The following is a 22531-nucleotide window of genomic DNA, read 5'->3' on the forward strand; positions in this document are numbered from 1 at the left end:
GGGATCTTTAACGTCCACTGCCATAACGCATAGCACATGGGCGCCTTTTGCGCTAGCCTCCATCGAAACGCGGCCCGCCGCGGTCGGGTTCGAACTCGGGTACTCCTGATCGGTAGACGAGCGCTTTAACCACTCAGCCACCGCGGCGGCTTGATAAGATTCAAGTAGGAGATTTTGGGGCATGCCTCGAGCTCATAGCCAGGACCTGCATCGCCCAGTGATTTTTGCTCCTTTGTTCATCCGAATATATAACAGCCAAATAAATAACGAACAATCGACTGCACGTGCATATATCCGCCAAATATATATTTCTTTCTGATAAACGCGCGGATTCCAGAAAAATAAATCGGTGTTCGTGTGAATCCATCTTTTACAAGAGAGCACTTCTAATTGAACTGTCAGCATCAACTAAATTGTCTTCGAATGTGTTTGAATACGAAAAGGTGTCACATGTAGTGACGAAGCGTTCTTACATGGGCCTCTACTGCCAATAACACTGCGGTTTTTAAATGAGAAGGGAGACCCACTAGAAATACAAGACACTATGATAGACCATGTGAGAACTTATAAGTATCTAGGTGTATGGCTAAGTGAAGGAAAAAAATATCTGGAAGAGCACGAGAGGATTCTGAAAGATAAAGGAAAAAGGAATTCAGACATTATGAAGCATAGAGCACTATGGAACTATAATAGGTATGAGGTGGTTAGAGGCCTGGGGTATGGAAGGGAATCATAGTACCGGACCTCACATTTGGAAATGCAGTCCTGTGCATGAAATCAGAAGTACAGTCAGGACTAGAGGTCAGACAAAGAAGTGTAGGAAGGCTAGCCTTGGGAGCCCATGGGAACACGAACGAGGGAGTCCAGGGAGATATGGGTTGGGCGTCGTTCAAGGTTCGGGAGGCCATCAGCAAACTGAAATATGATCAGAGACTAACTCAAATGGAGGAAACAAGGTGGGCAAAAAAGGTGTACAAGTATCTGTACATGAAAAGTATTAACACAAAATGGACTAATAGAACCCGAAAGCTAAGAACGAAGTATTTATACGGGTGAGGGATGGGACGCAACAAAAGACTAACGTGAAAGCGGAGGTAAAGGAGACGGAAAGAAAGATGTGGAAAGAAAGAATGCAGGAAAAATGGGCGCTAGGCATATATATATAGGACACGAAAACAGGACATCAAAAAAGAGCGATTATTCGATAATTTGCGGGGCAGTTCACTGCTTTTTGAGGCTAGGACAGGGACTCTGAGAACAAAAACGTATAGGTCCAAATTTGAAGAAGTGGATATTTTGTGCTCTGCTTGTAAAACGGAAACGGAGACCATAGAACACTTGGTTCTGAGGTGCGCAGAACTCCGCCCAGCCCTCCCAGAAGGGGCAGCAACGACCATAGAGATAGCGCTGGGATTTACTGGGGAGGACGGGCGAGTGGATGGGAAAAGCGTGACATTGACGAAGGGGAGGTTGGAGGATTGGTGGCGGAAATCAAGGGAGGCGTGAATTTCGAGGGGAAAAGGATAGACAGATTAGATATTGTAAGAGCGAAAGGGAAAAGAAAATTAAATTAACAATGGGGGAAGTATAGGCTAGGTGGCGAAAGCTAACGCCCGGTACAAAGGGTAAATCCATTATTATTTATCCACCTATCTATCCATCCATCCATCCATTCATCCATCCATACGAGCGTCGTTTCGTACCAAGGAGGATATTCGTATTCGTCTCGGACGATCACACCAAAACCGAAACAACATCAATTATTTAGCGGTCTCATACATTTTAATGTCTTATGCATTATTACAAAGAAAACAACATGCAAACAAATGCATATGTGTACCGTCCTTTTAATAAAACAACATCAGCACTAGCACGCAAGAAGAGAACTCCACGACAGCGACAAGCATGGCGCCATGCTACGCCGCACGGCAGCCGTCTCGCGACAAAGCTGTAGCCGAATCGCAATCCAGGCGGGAAAGTGGTCAAAGTGGTCATTGCGTTGGCGTCTGCGAACGTGTTGCTCGGTGCTACGATGCTAGCATACGTGAAGTATGAGGACAAATTTCGGGCCGTATTGCCCGTTAATTTGATTAAAGTTTTCGAACCGATTAATGTTGAGGATTTTGATCCCAGCAAAAAAGTGGAGGCTTTCTGGTGCTCAGAAGACCGGAGCGTTCAAGGGTATTACCCGGCCTTTGTTCACGCCCTGGCAGGTAAGTTGCGGTAAAAACATTTCTCTTTTGGCAGTTTTCATTCTGCCGGCAGTCGGGATAATTTCTGGGCTGAAGTTCTCCCGGCACTCGCCTCTGACTGGTTACGAGAGGCGCTGTGAGTACGTTTTATTCACTTTTCAAAGTTCCGATCCTCCCACCAGCACAGCACATTTTAGCTAACGCTGCCAGCAGAAATACGGACTGACACGGCTCTTGCCATTGATCTATTACAGCTTGACAGTAGTCCCTTTGTTATATCTTGCGTCTCTTCTTGGCTACTGAATGCATTTGGGTGCTGTGGTACTGAAGTGAAAACGAGAATACCGCGGGCTCTGTCTCTGTCTGCTCGCGCGCCAACAGTGCTGAGCATAAAAGATCAGTGCTGCTCGAAACAACCGAAATCGGGCGTAATGAATAATGGTTAGCTCCAAGGGCGACAAAAAGTAGAGCTAAGCTTCATAGAGTTCCGCACCTCCAGCGCAGGTGCAGGTCTGACGCTCGCTAACTGAACCCTCTAAATTACGGTTTCGCGTAACCATGGTGAACGTTGCCCGTGTGCAAGGGTCAAATGGTACACATTATTGTCCTCCATCTTTTAGTCTTTTTGCTTTTAATATTATTATTTCCTTGAGTACGCACTCGGTAAACTGCGCTTCTTTCGACTTTCAGTGCGCTAGAATTCCTCTCCGCGAATGCTGGTTATTATCCGGCTCACATGGTCTGTCTCAAAAAGCAAAGATACGTGGCTGCCTGCAGGCGCTCGAGACCCAAGAAGCAATGAAGTCTCTTTCGCTGAAAATTAGCTGTTGTGACGCAAGACCTACCTGTCTAGAGCGCTTTCTTTCCTGAACGACGACCGCGAAAGTGTCAAGTATCTGTTTTCGTGGTGAAGGGTCTCCCGGTTCCCTGTACCCAATCAGAGGTGAGCGCGGGGACAATTTCAGAAGGTGAATTGTCCAGGCTGCTGGTAGAATAGATACTTCCTTTCCTTTAAGCTTACATACGTGGGACCTTAAGCAACTGAGGGGGCCTGGTACACTTTTTATTTAAAGCGCTCCTGCTGCATGCACCACAGTGTTAGCGCTAAACGTGAATGCTGCTTAGATACCATGCGACTGGAAGCAACTTACGTATCTGGGTGATAGTTTTGAGGTAACCCACATTTATGTGTGCCAGATATGATCTAGCGCACCGGGGCGATGACTTCGTGGCATTTGATTTTGGCCCATCAAAAATGAACTAAGCGCACTCCATTGCGAGGTTAGCAAGCGTAAGAAGACTAAAGGAGCAGAAGAAAAGCATTGTAGGCGGGTTCACCAGGAATCGAACTCAACACTTGACAGCAGGTCGGTGTGGTCAGCACATCACTATGGAGCTTATCATTTTCTGCCATCTTAACAGAGCTTGGCTTACCCTTTTTTGCTGCCCTTGGCCCAAACTATCATTCATTGCTTCCGCTTTTGGCTGTGTCCGGCAGCTTGGATTCAGATATTTTGCTTTAGACTCTGGTGTTGTTGCTAGCTGAGAGGGGGCCACATAAAATAACAAAGGGACTGCTATCAAGCTTACAGTGCTTAAGCTGTATCAAAAGTAAGTACTTGACTTTGATGGGGACAAAATGAACAGTACCAGGAGGATTGGTGCCAGGAAAAAATGGTAAAATTCATCTTGTGTCACCCTAAGTACCCATTCAGAGGTGAGTGACAGGGGAATTTCACCCTGGAACCGTGAAAATTCTGCCAGCTGCTGGTAGAATAAACGCTGCCATTCATTTATGGAGTTCAGAAAACTTGAGCATGGAGTCATGTTATGATGGCAGGTTTATTAATGTGCAGTGATATACATGGGTTGTTTTCTGCTATAGGACCTGCTATTTAATGCACTCATTGTGTTGCTGTTTTCTATCATGTTCATTTCTGCTAATGCAAAGTGCCGTGTTTTGTGGTTGTCCTCCAGATGATCTGCAACTCATGCATGTAAAGCTAAAGAACATGCGGGAGCCATTTCCGACACTAATTGATGTTGATTTAGAGCGCGGCAGCAAGTGTGTCGGCAAGAGAGGGGTGAGTTGTTTCACATATGGTTTAGCATTCTAGTTGATTATGGTTTTTAAAAGTACTTTGGCATGATAAGCGGCATAATAATGGCTTGGAAGATATTACATGTGAATTCATTCTTTTTTCCTTCGCAGAAAGTGCGTAATGACAAAGAGGCAAAACGATGCAAAGCTATGGCTGTGGATCTCATAAATGAGGAGATTATAGAGCACAGCGAATTGGAGGTATGAGTCTTTTGAATGAGTATCGCTGTGCTTTGAGGGGGTATTCGCACGGGGGAGCTCATTGGGGAAGGATTTGAAATACGTAGCTGGCCGTCCTCCTCCCCTTCGGTGTCAGAGCCAAGAGGGGACCAGATGACTGTGGCTTGGTGCACTCACGGAGACTGCTGCAGCTGAGTTGTATTAGCTTGTGCACCCAGTTTCTTGGTTTGCCTTTTCTGCCAGCCAAAACACACTAGGAAATACTGCTTAGATGAAGGCTGTCTGCCAAAGTAATGAGCATTTGTGCTGGCCGAGCAAAAGCTGTACACTCCTGGGGAGGTTGGTGTTGCCGTACTTCCACCCAAAGTCATCACGTTTTTGTGATACAGTGCGCTCCTGTGGCAGTGGCGTGGGGTTCTCCCCGCTCTCAATACCCTATTATTGCTGAGCTTATGCCTATCCTATAGTAAATGTGTCCTTTCGACTGAACTCATTGCCTATTATGTATTTTATGCTTAGGGTCACGGATATGGTGAACAGAGGATAGAGAAATTGCAAAGAAAACTTTCATTGGAAAACCAGACATAAAACACATGCGCACCTTTGCATGCATGAGCAGTTGAGGCAGACTGGGCTTTTTGAAAACAGTGCATAAAGCTGCCTTTGCAGGGCACAGTGGTTGTGCAGGGTACCTTTCTTGTGTAGAAGGTTTTCATGAGCTTGCAAGCCTTGCAGTGAAGAGCAAAATTTGCACTGCTACCTTCACGTTTTCAGTGTGCTTCCAGTCTATTGTTCATGTAACATCTTATCCGGCTTTTGTGCAATTCGCTGCATGTGTAGAGAATTCACAAACCAGTTTGTTTGTTTCTTCAGGCATCTAGGTGATATGTGAGGACACAGCTGTGCAAGCTTGCTCGGTGTTGAAAGAACTGCATATTATTCTGATTAGTCACCTTTTTGAAGTTACCCACTACGGTGGCTTTGGTGTTTTATCCCAAGATCGCTAGTTTGATGCTGCAGTGACTGTATTATTGATATTTTGATGGAGGTGAAATACAAAAATAACTATTTTGCTATGTCAGTGCACATTAAAGAACCCCAGATGGTCTAAATTAATCTGGAACCCTCCACTACAGTGTCCCTCATAGCCCATTTGTTGCTTTGGGACGTTAACCCCCGCGACTTAGTTTTGTTTTGCCTTTCTGATGCTTTGGGTAATGCTGTGAATATGCAGCTCTAGCCTGGCATTACCCTTTACAGTCCTTGCTGCTTTGTTGCTTGTGCCAATGTTTCCCTCCATGAGACGGATGCTCTTGTGTGTTGATAGGCGATTGATCTGGCTATCTGCAGCTAGTTTCTGTGAATTTGCCATGGCAGAAGCACATGTTAAGCCAAAGACAGATACGGGCAATAAAGCGGTAAGGGCTGTGAAAGAATCAAGTTAATTAGAATCAAGGTATATATTAGAATCAAGTTGATAATTAATTAGAATCAAGTTAAGGTCTGATCGAGGTTAAGCTGATCTGATGTGTTCGTTCCGAAGGTGTAAGCTGATAAAGACGACGGTGTACAATGCACGCAGCGCAATAGTGTGTTACATTTTAGTTTTTTCCTGTTTGGGTCTGCACGCAACCCTGGCCAATTTCCCACCGTGGTTATGTGCGATCGTTTTTGAGGCAACAATAACAAGAACACGAGGCGTGATCGGCGGCTGCGATAACACGGTGCTCTCGTGCAGTGGCCAGCGAAGCTGATCCGATTGCGCTGCCGGGGGTTTGAAATTTCCAGTCGCGGCAATATTTATTTTATTTCGGCACCTTTAAATTCAGGGACGCCACAAGATTCTTGGCTAGGTTTGACCCCGTGGAGTGGTGCGAAAGCACCAGCACCACTCCACGCTGTTTGAAACAGCCTGGGTACAGCTGTTTGAAACGCAACATCGTCACAGACTCGTGCCCAAGTACGCTGGTAGGCATTTGAATATCCGTAGGACAGCGCCTGGCCTGACTTTCAGCTTCTCGTGTTGCGGCGACACTGCTTCTCCGTTGATCACAAACTCGTGAGACCAGAGCCGTAGGGAAAAATGCCTCTCGCCGACACGGACGTGCTTGGAGTCGAAGCTAAATCCACCGCTTTCCTGTCGGGGTATAGCCTGCTTCCATATTTTACGCTGCTTGACGTCGCTCGGCAGACAGAATAGCGAGGCCTTTTCCTGCGTACCTCCATAGCCAGAGCGGCAACCTGTCATGCAGCAAGTATTCGGCATCACAGGCTTGCGCGTTACGTGCACTGTACTTATTTTGCAAACGAAGGCAAAGTGAGAAGAGAAAATTGTTGCCGCACCGCCGGTGTCCCATTCCACCCGTAGACTTCCGGCTGTAGAGGTGCTCGTTTCCTCACGCCGTTGCCTCCACATGACTCTTAGCGCCGCCTCGTGGAAGGCGCGGTTAACATATGAAGCTCTCCCATAGCGTTACGGAGAAGTTTCATGACCCTAAAAGCATTGAAGGACTATGGTATACCGTACCAGTTCTCCCAGCCTGAAGCAAGCGTGCAGAGCTGTGCCCTCATGTCTTTTGAAGAAACAAAAGCTGAGATGCCTGAAGACACATGCTAAGTGGTTTTGTAATTGTGTTGTGCATGTCATGCATGAAATTTTATAAAACTGAAGCTATAATTGCAGAAGGCCAGATTGGACGCTATGTTGATGACCAACTGGGAAGCGCACGGAAGGCAGCAGTGCAAATTTTGCTGTGGTCATCCTGGGCATAAAAATGGACCAGGCAGGTATCAAGCTCATAGAGGCCTTTTACACTAAGGTGGTGGTCAACTGCATAAATGATAAATTGTGCTTTCTGGTGCAGAAATGCGGGTCTGTTTGCATCCGTTTCAATAGGTGCTATTTTTTTAGGCTTCTGGATGCCATGTAAAGCTGCGGAAATGCTAGTGTGCGTTCATGACCTTTCTTTCTGGCTTTCTAATAAACAGTTAAGAGAAGCATTTGTGTCACCTCCTTTTGATTGCCTGTATTGTTGTGCTATAACTATAGTCCTAAATGCATGGTGTTTCAGCAGAATGAGGCGGTACAACAAAATAAGGGGGGTGAACTTCAAGAGGCTTTAAGCCGCAAAGAAAAGGAAGTGAAAAGGCTGCGGAAGGAGCTCCGAGAAGCCAACGCATTAAACCAGCGCCTTACAAGAGCCCTTCTGGATAAGATCGGTGAGCATGCACTCGTTTATTTTTTTTTTATGTACAAGTAGCATAGTAATATTTGCTCGGCTCAGATTTTAGGCATCAAGTGCAGATTACTGAGCCTGATACACTGGTTGTACCACGTAACTTTACTCAAAGATCAAAAATATCCAATGCGAATAATGCAACCTGGACTGCGGGAAAATGTTTTTGCCATTCTATGCCACTTTTGCCAAGCTACTGAGGCTATGAGGGACGCCGTAGTGAAGGGCTCTGGAAATTTTCTCTTGGTGGTCTAAACTTGTAGCTCTGAAGTGAATGGTGCATTGTACTGTTCACGAAGCGACCTGCAGTATCTTTCTGAGTGCAGTCCACGCCCCCACATAGGGAAAAAAATTAAGCTTCTTTGTTCCCGTGTTTTGAAAACTTCTGTGAGAACATACACATTTAGTGCAGGTTGCATTCTGTTTATTCTCCCGTCTGACACTACAGCACTGGCTCGATGAATCAACCGAAATACAAAAGACAAAGACGAATTTGATTTGCCATGGCCATTGCTTTTTGCGAGGCAGTAGTTTGCAGCAGCGCAAACAGCTTGTAGCAAAAGAACTCGTGTATTTTTTCTGGGCAGGTGAAGCATCTGTGTTTTGATTAGCTGTGGTACTTGAGAATAAATTCCTAGCAGTGAAGTGTACTGCAGATTTGCACCGGTGGCGACAGAATGTATACTAAACTGCGCCTTCACCACCCACTCTTACTTCTACTGCGTATCTGTCGGTTCATAATTGGAGAATTTTCGGCTGTACACGGCTCGATTGGTATGCTGAGGCACCAACGCATTCTTCTCCATGTCTCTAGGGAGAAAAGAGAATGAGCACATGCAGCTGACCTAGCGAGAAGCACCCTTATGCTGCCGTCTGGTTGCCTGCAGTACCCTCTTTCTGGCACCTCGTGCTCTCACCGCCAGGTGGTGATACAATCTACAGACATTGCGAAAAGTTACAGCAGTGGCTTAGTAGTGTCGAAATCTTTTTCATGCCCAAGCATGTTTAATGTCTGTGCATTGGGGTGAAAGCACTTGGGATTTTACTATTGTGTGCACTAATGTCTTGACTTAAGTAATAATGGTGTTCATTTCTGACTTTCTTAAAGAGGTTGCACGAGATACAACTCAACAAGGAGGCACTATCGTTGCTGAAGTTGTTATGGCTTCTTCTTTGGATGCGGGTAAGGCTTTTATGCCTCTGCATTTGTTCATGTTGAAATACAGTGGTAATATAGCTTATTATGGCTTGCTTGCAGGTAGTGGCCTTCCACAGGAAATGGTGCCAGGTGTACCCAGTAACACAGGTATGTTCCTGAATGGAACTTTGAGACGGGGGCTTCTTGCACACCTGGAACCTGGTTGAGCTATATTAGCTGTCTTTCTTGGAACAGTGAATAGCAAGGTGTTTGTGATGGGCAGAAGATTAGTCACAGATTAAATTGCTCACATGTCTGCTGTCCTTGCAGGGAGTAACGCCACATCATGGCACAGTGGGTTGAGTACCATTGCCAGAGATGTGGAGGGGGCTCAACATAGCGGTAAGTGTGAAGCATGCTTTTGGGTGCTGTGAGGCTGCTTGCTGCTGAACATGACAGTACGTATGAAAGACGTTCTCGATTGTTCTGTATTGCTTGAGGCTGCTGGCTGCTGAATATAACAGTGTGCATGGAGCATGCTTTTGGATGCTTTGAGGCTGCCTGCTGCTGAACATGACAGTACGTATGAAAGACGTTCTCGATTATTCTGTATTGCTTGAGGCTGCTGGCTGCTGAATATAACAGTGTGCATGGAGCATGCTTTTGGATGCTTTGAGGCTGCCTGCTGCTGTAATTGCTTTTCTCCTACGTCATACTGAAAACTTTGTTGAGCTCTACTCTGACCTAGCGGTAGGGTTTCATACCACAGTCAGTGTCAAAGTGTAAAGTGCTTGAGGGCAGGCAGTAGAAAGTGAAATCGCACAACAGCTTATTGTTTTCAAGTAGGTATGTCTAGCTGTACTCCTTTCACGCACGAGGTACAAAAACACCTCTGCGACAGGATGAAGAAGGAAGGAGAAGTGCTACTAAGAACTGAAAGATTATTGGAAAAGGAATTTTACAACCAGCAGCGCATTCAAAGATATATCAGCTAGCCCAACTTTCGATTTGATACATGATGTAGAACGCTATAAAATGTACGGAAGCGGGCCACTTGAAAAGTAGGTTTTACTCTGCGCTCTTTTTGTGGTTGAGTGGTCAGGGGCATAACATTAGAGGAGGCAACAGCGTAACTTTGAAGAAAGCAACAGCGCATTTGGAGTTCGTAGGTTTGAATCTGCCTTGCAATAATTTTTTTTTGCATTTTTTCGGCATTTTTATTTATTGTCATTTCATTTTAAAATCGCTTTGTTCAAAGAAGAGTTGATTGTAACAGTATGCAGAAGTGAACTGCATGTATTAGTTTCTTTCACGCATATTGTATCCATATGTCTAAATTGAAGCGCTGCATATGTACTTTGAATGTACTTTCTATGTCGTAGAGAGGCAGAATCGCCCTTAACTGCATGCTGTGCCCTGTGATACGCAAGTAAAAACGTCCCTCTCATAACGCAGTGTTAAGGATTATCACAATCACACTGCAGGTGCTGTAACAGAACAAAAAAAGCCTATTTTATAACCTTATAACTTTTTTAAATGCTACCTCTACGTAGAAGGTAGCAATTCTTTTCATTATATATGGAATTTAGTGCTTAAATGCTAAACACTACCTCCACATACATTTAAAAAGAAAGCTGCTACAGAAACCTTTTTGAAGGTTGAGCTGCTGCAGGCGTGGCTTTCAGACAGGGAAGATGTGATACTAAATAAGCAAGACTTCCTTTAACCCTTTGCAATAGCTTAGGACGAGGAAAATGTACCGTATCATATATGGTACACTATGCATTCAGTTGTCAAGGAAGCATGTGTGAATCTTTGCTCTTAAACATTAAGTAGTACTTTGGTCTGTTTTCACTTACCGATATTGCATGGATTGCCTAGTAATCTGCATGTAGATTTCTCTCAGATCTTGAAAGATTGCTTGTCTTGTATCACAGCCTGGAGTATGTGTCATTTGTTGTGAATCTTCTGGAATTATGATTATTTCTCACTGTGGTGTCCTAGTGAACACATTCTACTAGAATAGCATGTTCTTGAGCTATGAAATATGACAACAGCCCAGCACAACAGAAAGCTGGGCTGGTTGGAGGCTGTTCACGATGTATTTTATGGGTGCAAACTTTACAAAGATGCAGAGGGAAGGAAGGAAGGCACTGTGAGTCCTGTGTCTTCCTTCTGTGTCTTTGTAAAGTATGCACCTACAAATACATCATGATTTCAATTCTTGTCTGAGTGTGCGCACTTTGCAGAGGACAGCCATGGAACCGAGACTGCTGGACCGTCTCTTGATGAAGGCAATAGGGAGGTGATTGAGAAGCCTGTGGCCTTGTTTGAAGCTGTGGATGGCCAGGTGACGTAGGACAGTACTTTATTTAGTGGTATGGTACATGGGCCGTAATGTCTCGAGGTGACACAATCTGTGAGATGCGTAGTGGAGAACTCCAGATAAACTTAGACCGCCTGGAACGCTATGTGCACTGGTGATGCATAACACAGTTGCTTTTGCATTTCACTGCCATTGAAATGTGGCCCCACCTGCCAGGATTCAGTCACGCATCGTTCTGCTCGTCATCTGGATGTCATAGCCACCATAGCTGCTGGTGTTTTATAAAGCTTGTGCGTGTTGCAAACAATTTTAACAAGTGCCACTGTTGAGCACATAGTAGTCTGCATTTCACAGCTGTTGATGAACTTCGGAACATGAAAATTGTGGCAGGTATCTTCCTGGTTGGGGGAAAATGACAGAGGAAACACTGTGACATGCTCTGACCAGTCTCATGAGAGAGCCGATGCTTCAGTGCCAACGTGCCATCTTCAGGGTTGACTGGGTGAAAGCAAGAGAGACACTTTTAATCTTTGGCCCACTGCCATCACCACTGTGTGATTTGACCTGGGGTACAAACAAGCCGTGTTCGTGGGGCGATGGGGTGTGGATTATGTGGCGTTGCGAAGGCCATGCACATATGCTGGTGTAATGGAGCCTTGGGGAAGATTTATGCTTCTGGGGGTGCCTTTTATATGTGCAAGGATTCTATAAGCTGCCGCTTGAGTAAGTTGGGTTCAGTGTCAGCTACTCTGGTGTGCTCGGCTGATGTGATGGTTCAATTGCTCGTTATGCTCTACGATTGGACTGCACTTTCGTTCGAAGTTTCACACAGCATTCTTCTGCTAGTGAAGCCTTTGTGTAAAATTCTTCCTTTTGCCGATGTAGCTGGTGGAACAGTAAGTTCAGGGATTTAGTAGATGATGCGGGATGCTCGTTCGATGCGCAATCTTTCAGCAGAAGCGGGAAATGTCCAATGGTTGGTGATGCACCTGTTCCCTGGTTGCGACACAGGCAGGCTGATGTTTTATTTGTGCCTTTGCCATTCAGGATGGTGGTACGGGTTGTTGTGGCTTTGGCAATTTTTTATTTTGATTTGTGGTCAAGCTGTTGCGCGAGCTGTCAGAAGAAGTTCTTGTAGCCGTTGTGGTGGAGAGCAGTCTTAACGCTGTCCTGCTGCAGCTTGTGGTCGATGTCTGAGAAGCAGATTGTCTTGGCAGTCGTAAAGACCATGGTTGCTTTGTGGGTGGTAGGGTGATTTGAAGTGAAATTTAAGCAGCAACCAGTGCAGGTAAGTTTTCTGTTGACAGAAAGTTGTAGTTTAGCTCCTTTTCACTTCACTAGCGCGATGAGAAACAGGAGGCTGTTGCTTGTCTCACATTGCAGGGTAAACTTGAGGGCCGGCTCATCAGGCTTGAAGTGTACCAGAAACTCTTCCACCATGGACTTCTTCGGGATGGTAAAAGAGTCATCCACGCATTGAAGGGATACCTTGGGTGTGTTCGTGAACGAACACAATCAGCTCCATCACCAGGTTTGCAGGCATCACCGTGATTGGCACTCTCACTGCAGCACTGCTGGTTTGCCTGAAGAATTTTTTAGAAGTATGTGCCACCCCATGCAAAACTCCAGCAATGTGCACTATTCTGCACTGAAGCAAGTCCTTTGGGCAAATCGGCGGACTGACTTGCCTTAGCATTAGCCGAGTTATGCCAACTCCTGGAGATTTGTTTGGGTGGCATGTACTTCTCTTTTACAGGAGAATTCTTCAGGCGATCCAGCAGAACGGCAATCAGAGCACCACTCACGATGGCAGCTGCGAACCTGGCATTAGAGGTGACTGAGCAACAAGCACTGCAGTATCCATGAATGGCTCCAAGGTATTCCTTTCAAACATGGACAATTGTTTTACCATCCTGAAGAAGTCCACGGCAGCAGAATTTCTGGTGTACTTCTACCTTACTGGACCGGCCATCAAGTTCAACGTGGAATGCAAAACAAGCAAAAGCCTCTTGTTTCTTGACGGGCTATTGATGTGAAAAAGACTCCACAAAAAACCATCCTCAAGGGACTGCTTAAATTTCTTTTCAAATGAGCCTACAACTCACAAAGCAACCATGGGCTCCACTCTCCTGTCTAAAGCCAAGACAATCTGCTCCTTATACATCGAGCACAAGCTGGAGGAGGGAAGCATCATGAATGATCTCCACCCCAATGGCTGCACGAAACAGTTTTTCCAACGGGTAGTCTCACGAGAAACCGAAATGACAGAAGGCAACCGAAGCCACCAAGCAGCCCACATCACCATCCCGCATGTGAAAGTACAAGTGAAATGCTGGCCCACCTGTTTTGTAAGCAGGGAATAGGTGTGTCACCAACCACCACCAACCAGTGGGCACTTCATGCCTCAGCCAAAAGACTGCACATTGAAGGAATTTGCACAGCATTGCTTACAAAACCCCCGTACTGGTTGTACCACCAACCACATTAGCAAAAGGAAGAATTTTGCACAAAAGGTTCACGAGCTCAAGAATGGTGTCTGAAACTTTGACCAAGAGCGCAGTGCAATTGCAGAGCATTCTTAGGACTTGGTTTATGTATAGACTGATCATGCCAGAGTAGTTGACACTGAACCCTACCCAACCTATTCAAGCAACAGCTTATAGAATTCTGCCATACACAAAACACACCTAGAAATATTTACCAGTCCCAAGGCTCCTTTCCTCAGCGTACATACATGGCCTTCGCGATGTCATAAGGTCCGCACCCCACAAACACATTGTTCTTGCATTAGCTAATGTCACTCACACTGTGGTGATGGCATTAGGCCAAAAGGTTAGAAGCACATCCCTTGCTCCCACCCATTTCACCCCGAGGAAAGTACCGAGTCTGCGTAGAAATGTTGGTTCTCTCCATGAACTGAATTGCATGAGTGAAGTACACAGAATAAGCTAGCATTCTTTTTACTCCATATCTTTATGTAGCCTGCTGCAAAAATCTGTAAAGTGAGAACAGCTGATGATAGCAGGAGTGCCATTTCAGGGGGCAGTGGCTCCTCTTGTCCTCGTCACTGCAGTTTTTTGGTAACGCAGTGAGGCACTTTTTTTTCTCTATTTTTTTACAAGTCTAGAAGAGTGTGGTGAGGGGCTAGTTGGTATGACATTATGAGAACAAAAAGTAACTGCGCAAAAGGACGGGACAAGAGAAAGAGAACCACACGGGACAAACGCAGACTGACAACTGATTTATTCCACCAACTCCTCTTTCCTTCAGCAGCAAAGCGCATGCGCACCAACCCCCAAAAACAAAAGCCATGCTCATCTCGTGGAATCAAGGAACTCGAACTCCTTGTGGTACAGGTGTACTTAAGCATCGCTAACACACTTGTCAGGCCCTAATCTCGCGATTTCCAAGGCCTCGATAGTTTTCCCTTCTTTCTTATCCCTCGAGCGTCCGATAATCTTAGTCCTATTGAAAAGCGGATTACAATTTTTGTCATCATGCTTGCAAGTGTGACAATGCTTTGGCAGATGCTGCCCCCTTGAATCATCTACGGAATTTGCGTGCTCTAATAATCTAATGTTGACGCAGCGGCCAGTTTGCCCTGTGTAGAACCTACCACAACTCAGGGGAATCTGATAAATTACATTGCATGTACACTGTACGAACTTATTCCTGTGGTTGATGCCACACACAACCTTCTTTTGCTTATCTTTTCTCGCCAAATTGCACAAACGCGACAACTTGCAAGGTGCAGAAAAAATGACCTCAACGCCGAATTTTCCGGCGACCCTCTTCAGGCCGTGCGAGACCCTCTAAACATAGGGCATAACTTCATACTTCCGCCTCTCCTGTGCATCCGCCCCCCGAGGTTTTGAGTTTGGGCGGAAGGACTTCAACAGGGACTCAGAGACAGCCTGAAGAAGGGCCAGCGGAAAACCAGCAGACCTAAGGCGATCAACTTGAGCCTCAAAGCTAACCTGAACCTTATGTGGACAGGACTTGGCTAATGAAGCCCTGAGGCAAGTTGATACAATACCCCTCTTGACCAGCTTCGAATGGCACGAGTTAAAGGGCAGAAGTGCCTTTTTCGACCTAGGCATGTGTGTGTCAGCCTCTTGAAGTGTGTCAGTCTGGGTTTGTCCCGTGTGGTTCTCTTTCTCTTGTCCCGTCCTTTTGCGCAGTTACTTTTTGTTTTCATAATGTTTACAAGTACCTGAAACAGTTTAGCCCATGCCTGTTTTTGTTTTTATTTGATGTGAGGGGCATTGCGATGAGACGTAATGGCTACCCAAAGTATAAACCACCTTCTTCCTCATCATGAATGATCTCCACCGCAATGTAAGTTCATTGATGAGTGCTAAGCTTTTCCTACAGTTCTCGAAATTAGGAAGTGTGCTGTTGACAAATCGGATCTTATCATTTGCCAGATTACGTCCACTGGAGAACAAAGGCCTTTCCTAATGCTTTTCATCCCAGTTTTCTGGGATTACCTCTCCACGTGGCTTTTGGATGCCTCTGGCTGCATTTCCTTTCATGGAGTTTGCTGTATTACCCCCGTGAGCATTGCTTATCTGTTCCATGCATTTCAAGTTCTCCCCCAGTCCATCTTTTCTGTTGTGCTTGGTCAATAATTGCCGTGGTGGCTCAATGGTTATGGTGCTCGACTGCTGGCCTGAATCAAGCGGGTGTGATCCTGGCCACGATGGTGGCATTTCGATGGAGGCGAAATGCTAGAGGCCCCTGTACTGTGCGATGTCAGTGCACGTTAAAGAGCCTTAGGTGGTCGAAATTTCTGGAGCTCTCCACTGTGGCGACCCTCATAGCCTGAGTTGCTCTGGGACATTAAATCCTGTGAACCCAACCTTGGTCCCAAATTGTGCTCGCAGTGCTATTGGTACTTTTATCGAATGGTGCAGGTGCTAATAGGGCCACAGCTGTGGATGCCCACCGAAAAGTGGGCGTATGTAATGAAAAACACCAGCGACGCAAGGTGTTGCTTGGAGCTGTCACGGCATTTGTGGTCACCGATTGAAGCTGCCGAGCGCAGCCTTACTGGGCAGCAGTGCCGCTCCATGGCTACTGCAGGCAGAAAGCTTCCAGCCACTCCGGAGAAGGTGGAGGTGATAAAGAGTAAGTAAATCGAGGCTGCTCACTACTATTTTTTCACTTACAAGTTGCCCTATATTTCACCCAGTAGTTGTGGGATGCTGCATTGTTGTGTTAAACCTGGTACACGCTGCTACAAATTGGTGGTTTTTGATGAAATTGTGCTAAGGCTGCACCAAAGTACTTTTCGAGCAACTAAGAGCTGTGACAAATGCGAAGACGTGGAGGCTACCGCCTGTGTAGACAAACATGACCCTGGCTGCTTCTACCAACATGCAACGTGAAAGGTGGCCTGCAGAATCCAGTGCTGTCCCATTTTGTTTCCTAGCCCTTAACTGCCTACTATTTATATGCACATGGTATGCTCACGTTTTGCACATCTGTTTCGGTGGTCTTGCCAACACTGTCCAAAGTGAAGATGGCGAATGAACATGCAAAGAAAGAATTGCTTTGAGAAGGCTCAAGCAATGCCAAATTTGGATCCTGCTAGATTTCTCTAGCTTTTGTGGAGCACTGTTGTGTGTATGTTAACTGTAGGACTGTATGAAACGTTTGCGAACGGATGACTCTACGGACCTCATTTATGCTCGCTGTTACAGCATCGTAGGCATCCGAGCTTCTGGTTTGTTTTTATAGTGGAACCGCATTCCAAATTTCAGCATTAGAAAGTTGGTTCATATAAATAGGAATTCTAACTAAACTGAGCCACTGCTAATGATAGGGTGGCATTCTCCGTGGGTTAGCATACGATGACCAGATCCCTGTGATCTCGCATGCCCATATGCTTGCTTGATCACTAGCTTGTGTTTTCTGCCACGTGAGCTTGAATTGTTACGGTGCGAGGAAGGTCGAGCACAGTTTCTTCATCAGAGACTTCAGGAATCATAGACGTATGTTGGAAGCACACGGCAACACCGGACCCCTCAGTGGAGAAAAATAGTAGTGCTCCTTGAGAAGACGGCTTCAAGGAACCTAGGCTATGCCACGATACAGAGACAGTGCAGTCACACTCCTGGTGCAGCATTATCTCTCTTAAAGGAGCATGGACACCCATCTTTCAATTGATGTGTTATACATTACAATATTGGTTCACCTCATGGTATTCACCTTCGACTGCTAAATACCGAAGGGGCTTTGATTTGAATTTTTACAGCTTTTCGGGACGTGCATGACTCTCATATTTTGCAGAGGTTATCTTTGATGCGTCATCTGTGCAGCGGGTTTGTTTGTCTAAAATGTCCAGACCCCTGGTCAGTGGCCCTTGAAGAGATGGAATGACAGCAAACGACATATCAGTGGTTATATTGCAGTTTTTTCATACCTCACGTGGACTAAACACTTTAAATGCATCACAGCCATTGTTCGGTTAATGAAACTGAAGCAGCAGTGGTCCTAGGCAAATACAACGGGGTGAAATTTGTATTCTTATGTCTGATGCATCGTTTGAAAGAAGAAAACATGCAACTAAATTTAATATCTGTGGTCCTTCAATGAAGTAGTGAGCGCTCTAATCCGGGAACTACCTCTGTAACCAGTGGTCTGTTTATTCATCCTTGCTTTCTTTCCTATACTGACCCTTCAATCGGTGTGCATTTGAGAACATTGAAATGAATGAGTGCGGTCACACGCTAATACTTAAATCCCTCCCTGTCCTAGGTTTAAAAAGAAACCATGCAAGCTAAAGTGGTATTGAAGAGGCTGAAGCGATAGTGAAGAAGACAACTAAATCTGTTTGAAGACATTCCCTGCTACTTTTGCTGAAAAAATTTGTGCTTTTGGGTGCATTTAAAAAAGTGTATGCACACCTGCCCAATACGTCTATCCTGCACTGTTCAAATCTGTGCAACATGTCATTTTTTAAACCATGCTACAAGTTTGGTTGAAATTCCCTCTCCTGTGTATTCGAACTTTTACCTTCCTTTAATTCTCACTGGTAGAAAGCATGAGGTAGTTGCTCCAGATTGAATGTTCACCTGCTAGAAATTTCCAAGTTGCAAAATCCTTTTGGCTATTCTCACCTGAGCACTGAGTGAAACTGATTAAATTCTCTTAATTTTTCAGATTGCCTGTCTCATTTTGTTGAGAAACACCCTCTGCCGGAACCGCCGAAGGACCATCGAGTGGCTGCCGTGCGGAAGCACCTGCGAAACTTCTTCACTGAGGCAGGCCGCCAAGGCAAGAGGGTGCGAGGTGCTGCTGCACAGAAGCCCCAGCCAAACCCAGCCGAACCAGCTGTTGCACAGGAACCCCAGCCGAACCAATCAACTGAGGCAGGCCGCCAAGCAGAGTGTAACTTAGAATAAACACTCTGCTACCATTCAACCTGAGGTTTTAGGCATTTACTGCAAACATGGCATTATAGTGCCAGTTTGCCATGATGCATTCATACTGCACGTACTACATGCCGTAATTCTGCTGTGGGCTCCAGTCATAAATTAGCTTTCGATTGCAGACACATCAGTCATGTCCAAGTGGTTATGCCTTTGCCTAATTTTGTTGTAACCTGTGCATGATTTATACTCTATACTGGGCGTGCATGCTCATCATTAAGCAAGCCCGCTACCCTGCACACCTGTTACCCTGCATGCCCACCACCCTGCATGCCCACCACCCTGCATGCCCACCACCCTGCATGCCCACTACCCAGCATGCCCAATACCCTGCATGCCCACTGCCCGGCATGCCCACTGCCCAGCATGCCCACTACCCGGCATGCCCACTGCCCAGCATGCCCACTACCCGGCATGCCCACTACCCGGAATGCCCACTACCCGGCATGCCCACCACCCGGCATACCCACTGCCCAGCATGCCCACTGCCCAGCATGCCCACTACCCGGCATGCCCACTACCCGGCATGCCCACCACCCGGCATGCCCACCACCTGGCATGCCCACCACCCGCCATGCCCACTGCCCAGCATGCCAGTACCCAGCTTTCCCATCACCATAATCCACTATGATGCTGGATGCCGGGTTCCAGTATGCCCAGTATAGTCATTTTTCCAATAGGGTTGGCTGAAGTGGAAAAGCTCCTGCCGGAAGCACTGGCGTCTGTAAGCCAGGAAATGTGGTAAAACTGTTGTGTTCATGTGGAGCAAGTTGAGGCTAAAGCATGGCAACGCGATTTGATTGTTGACGCTGAAAGTGAACCGGCTGTCTTCCGCATTTCTGACTCGTGCAACTCCTCCTCTGATGAGTCGAGCACTGATTTTAGTGATGAAGATTTAAGTGGCATCGAGGAATTTGTCTGACTTGAAATTTATGTGTAATACACATGCTACAGAGGAAAGAGAGAGGACTCATCGGCATGCTGTGATCACCTTTGTGCGTGTGTGGGTGGAAATGTGAAATATCTGTGCATGTGAGTGTGTGTGTGTGTTGACCAGTCTTCCGAGGAAATTGTAAGATTTCCACCAAAAATTGTAACATTTCCATCAAATCATTGCATCAAATTCTATCGGGCAGTAACTTGTAGTGTAGGTGGTGAGGAGGTCGAGTTAATAGTGTCTGTATAGAAGTAGAATTTGTAAGGGAGTGCAAATAGTACTTTTTCCAATTAGAACATGAATACTGGTACACGTCGTCAATGTGTGCCGTTTTTGGAAGATTCATTGCAGAAAAATACGGTGGAGCTTAATCAAGCGTTGTGCCAATTATTCGAAAAGTATCTGAAATTTTAGAGCAAATTGGATTCATTTAAAATAATTTTGAACATGTACTCTTTGATTCGTTCAACTAACTGAACAGAAATTTATTCAATGTGCTGTCCAAAAAGTTCGAACATTCGCAAACCCCTAGGAATGGGCCCCATTTTGTGTGTGAGGGTTGTAAATGGTATGTAGGGGTGTCTGATCTTGATGTCCTGAAAAGGGAGTCCTGGTTTGGCGTTGTTTTGCATTACTGTCAATCTCTGGTCGTTATGACATGTTATGCCGTACCAGTGTTGAGGTAGCCAGTACTGTGTGTTTTGTTCTTAATTTTTCTGAAGTGTGAATAATTTAAAGCTGGCTCTTGCTCAGTTCAGTGTGAATTTGTTTCTTTCGAGTCATGTCTTTGTTAATACCTTGGTCAGGTTTTCGTTTTATCAAATTGTGTTGTTCGATGGCTGCACATTTTTTTCCCATTTTGGAGCACTTCACTCATTGTGTGTTCGTGTACATCCACTGCACGTGTCCTTTAATTTGTATACACTGTGATCCATGCCAGTGGCTGTTTCCAGAATAAACCATTTGTCACAAACACTGCGAGGTCAGCATTCTTTATTGTCCTGTCTCATTTATTGTTTGCTCTTTCGAAATATTTTTTCCTGGTGTTGTGCAACTTTTTCTGCATTCTTATTTGACGCTCCTACAGCTTGGAACTCTTTTTACCTGGCTGCAGGAAAATCCTGCCTGAGCAGCTTCTGCTCTTCTAAGAGAGCAGGGAAATCGAGACAAGCTGACTTACCTCTGTATTGCCTTCATATACATTTGTGCACGACAACAAATCTGTAACTCTTAAAGGGCAGCTGCACCACTTTTTTGACAATCTCGCGATATTCAAGGATTCAAATCTATATAGGATGTAGGTAAAGCATGCCAAGTGTTTTTGCACTAGCATTTAAAATAGTGATGTAATCGACGATTGAAATTTGCGCTTCTCCTCAATGCACCGGAGGAGTGCAGGAAAACTCAGCGTGACGTCACGGAAGGTATGATTTCAAATTACCGCTGTCATCAGCCACACCTTGCCCTCACACGTTAGACGCTGCCAAACAACTCTCAGCAGGGTTCGCCTTCGGTGGCGTTGGTTTTTTTTCTTCAAAGCAGGTGTTTGTCCGTTGGAAATGTACCGATACCTTCGATGACGTCATCATGCGCCCCCCACTTGGCATTGCGTGCTGCGCAGAAGCTTGAAGGGCGTCCGGATTTTAATCGGCGATTACTTCACTATTTCAAGTGCTAGCCCAAAAAGACTTCGCATGCTTTACCTCCAAGTTTCACACATTCGACCCTCTTAAGCTCGTTGATTTCTAAAACCTATGATGTTTCCCTTTAAGGCAGTACTGTTTTCTCTCACTGTGTGAATCAACACTATGTTCTAAATTTAACACAACACAGGAAAGAGGCCATATCGAGGTGGTGTGTGTAAAAATATTTTGACCGATCAGTTTAAATATACTGCTCTTTTTCCGCATATATTAGCCAAGTTATATAGCTATCTTCAATGACAAAGGAAACCGCGCTTTGCTTAAAAACGAGATACCTTTACAAAAACATAAGAATTGCAGATATGCACAAGAATGTTACGCATACACAGTCAGAAAATAGGCGATTAAGAAGTCTAGATTATGTTTTCTGCGCTCCTGTATTCTAAATTCTAAACCAGCATTCTAAATTAACAGACATCTTGCTTCTCAACTTTGCGATCAGTAAAAAATAACTGCTCTCGCCAAGTTCTTCGGGCAACTCTACAGCACAGTGCCAAAGTCGGTCCCAGACTCTTTTGGCGAAGACTGGATCAGCCGCTAACCGGTTGCTCAGAACAATTCATAACATGCCAGATACCTTAAGAGAGGCCAACAAAAGAGTGGGCTCCTCGGCAACGGCGAAATCGAAAGTTGCAGACGGCCACTTGTTAATCGGGCCACGGCGGAGCACTCACCAGTGTGCTAATTAATTAAACCCGAAGAATGAACGTCATCTTTCGCATAAACCTCTCGCTTGCATCTAAAAAGTATAGTCACAATGCTGCAGAATCGGGAAGAAAACCGCCACTGCTGACCAAAAGCCGGTGGGAGCTCATTGACAACGAATTTCGGACAGCTAACATTACCGCGGTATGCATCAAATGAACAGATGCATGCAGTTCATTTCAGAACACGGCATAATATTCAAGCGATTCTGAACAAAACGAGTTTTCTCATTCAAGTCACGCGAAATTCAGCTTGCGATGACAAAAAAATGTGCGAAAGAAAAAAGTTCCACCATGCGGGATTTGAACCCACGCACCGTCATCGCCTGTCGACACTCCGGAGCGACGCTTTAGACCACACGGCCACCGAGCAGCGCGAAGTGATACACCTCTCTTTATTTTTTTTGCGGACTATTTCCGTAGCCCTCACAGCGTTGCACATGATGTATGAAACGGAGTATATAGCTGCGGCGTCTCTAAGCCTAAAAAGCTCCGCCGTTTTCAAATGGATTGCGTTGGATTGGATTCGGCAGAGCCGTCCTAACCATCGGCCTGCTACGAATTGCCTGCTCCTGGCC

The 22531-nt window shown here is 45.6% G+C and overlaps 1 pseudogene; it reads left to right on the top strand.

Moving 5' to 3' along the window:
- The first annotated feature begins 1979 nt into the window (after nucleotides 1-1979).
- Nucleotides 1980-18577, top strand: LOC149355254 (uncharacterized; annotated as a pseudogene).
- Nucleotides 18578-22531: the final 3954 nt, after the last annotated feature.

The sequence above is a fragment of the Amblyomma mixtum genome, chromosome 3 (genome assembly GCF_055824585.1).
Source record: "Amblyomma mixtum isolate Tamu chromosome 3, ASM5582458v1, whole genome shotgun sequence".
Classification (NCBI taxonomy): domain Eukaryota; kingdom Metazoa; phylum Arthropoda; class Arachnida; order Ixodida; family Ixodidae; genus Amblyomma; species Amblyomma mixtum.